General features: G+C 36.5%; 1 pseudogene; it reads left to right on the top strand.

Moving 5' to 3' along the window:
* Positions 1–640: 640 nt before the first annotated feature.
* On the top strand, positions 641–1,711 carry LOC101824926 (annotated as a pseudogene).
* Positions 1,712–2,295: the final 584 nt, after the last annotated feature.

Here is a 2,295-nt window from a genome sequence, read left to right as displayed (position 1 = left end):
AGAGAGGTCTAACACTTTCAAGCAATATTCAGGACAGAACAGCCTTTGGTGCCTCCAAGTGAATGGATGCACGGATATCAGATCATGTGGCAGATATGACTTTATACAAACATTTGTATAAAGCCTAAGCTGCTGAAGCCTTTTTGTTGCTATGTGGAAAACTCACCTCCAAAGGAAACTAACACATGGAAAAATACAGGATCTAAAAATTTCAGGATTACAATATAGAGTCCCAGTCTAACTGCCTAAGGCCGGAGTTACCACTTGACATTTTCAGTGGTCCAATAGTTTCTTTATTGTTTTGCCAACTTTGTATTTAGGTTTCTGTTCACTGCACTAGAAACTACTCCTAGTAATACACCTGAAGAGGAACTTCAAACAAGTGCCAAATTATTTCACATATTTGCTACCATGGCGGAAAACAAGACACTTCATTTAACATATTATGAATGTTAAACCACCATTATTTACTCTTAGTTCCCATCTTATATCTTGAAAACTTAATTACAAACCCTAAGTTAAAATGGGAGAAAATTTCAGTGGTATTGCAGGCACCACTAGTATGATAATTTAAAAGGAAGACACCAGCACATGGAGATAAAGATATGAAAACTATTAGAAGAGAAGGATGAAAGTCAAGATGAACAAAGAATTTAGTGACAGACTATTTAAGACATCCAACAGCAGTGCTAAGGGAAATGAGGCATACAGAGCTGTGTTTGTAGGTGGAGGAAAGATGTTAAATTTTGTAATTTACTTTTGAGAAACAATAATGAAAATCAGTCAAAAGGAATCATAACATTTTTATTTCCATTGTTTCCAAAAATAGATTCGCCTAAGAATTATTTGTCTTACGAGTTCCGGACTGAAACAGGAAGTAGGCTAGAAACCCCAGAACCTAGGCACAACCGCTGCCTGCCAAGCACCCTAGAGACCCACATCCTACTCCCCATGGCCACCCCTGCCCTTTTCTGAGTGTTAGCGACCCCTTCCCTGGCTCCCTGCTGGCAAACTCGTGAGATCATGTAGAGCTTTTAGTTCAGATTCTCTCACTCGATTCTTTGGTCCCAAATTTACCACCTTAAAACATACACAGGAGTAATCAAGGTGCTGGGAACTTCAAAAGCTAGAAAGAACGCTTATTTAACTTGAAGCTTGCTGCATAAGAACTTAAAAGGAATGCTAAGAAATGTGATAAAGAAGAAAAAGGTGCAAAGGCCAAGATAAAAAGGCCATTCAGAAAGGCAATATAAAAATTACAAGAATATATGCTGAAAACGTAATCCATAGAAGGAGCAAGCAAAAAGATTCTTGATCATGAGGAATAAGGTTGATGGTCTGGCAGCCAGAGTACAAACTGTGGTAACAATGGGAAAGGTGAAAAAATCATAGCAGCTATAATTAAATCCATGGATGCTACATTGAGACATACGGATCTTGAAAAAGATTTCAGCCTTAGTGGACAAATTTGAATATCAGTTTGAAACAATGGATGTTCAGACAAATAGAAGATGCAATGAGTAGTACTACAACCCTAACAGCACTACAGAACCAAGCGGATATGCTGCTTCAGGAAATGGCAGATGAAGCTAGCCTTGATCTCAACATGGAGCTTCCACAGGTTCAGACAGGACCTGTTGGTGCAAGTGTTGCTTCTATGGAGCAGGAAGAACTGTCACAGAGACTTGTTGCTCTTCGTGATCAAGAGTAAAACAATTGGTGCTTCTGTTTCCTCCATGTGTGTCTGAAACATCCTTTGTGTGTACATATATAAAGTTGCACTCTAGCTAGAAAAGCACCATACATGCCAGAATGTTTGAAGATTATTTATATATGATATTTTCTTTTGCCTTATGTATTTTGCAGTGTATTAAGAAATTTCAGGGAATTTCTACATTGGCAGACTTTATAGTTCTGTATATTATGTGTAAAGGTGTATGAGGCATATTTTTGCAGATATCTTTGACAAAGCTAGCATTAGTTTTCTATTTATTAAACATCTTCCTCAAATATTGGAGCAAATATCTAGCACTAAAGTACTACTGAGTAATGTAATTTTGTCAGAATTAAGATTTTTTTAATTGAAAGACTTTTCTGTCATTGTCTGTGATGAAATGTGATTTTTGTAAAAATAAAAGCAGGAAAAACAAATAAAAAAGAATTATGTCTGTTTTAATCCAACTTTGAAAATCAATTTTAGGGAAGAGTCACATTTCTTGGTATCCACAGAAAATAATTTCTCTCACATGGCTAGCCTGTATTCGTCCAATCCACAAATTATTTATATTCAACAAA

Source organism: Mesocricetus auratus, unplaced genomic scaffold, assembly GCF_017639785.1.
Source record: "Mesocricetus auratus isolate SY011 unplaced genomic scaffold, BCM_Maur_2.0 Super-Scaffold_100013, whole genome shotgun sequence".
NCBI lineage: Eukaryota > Metazoa > Chordata > Mammalia > Rodentia > Cricetidae > Mesocricetus > Mesocricetus auratus.
Note: the sequence above shows the minus strand (reverse complement) of the source record. Positions and strands in the feature narration are given on the sequence as shown.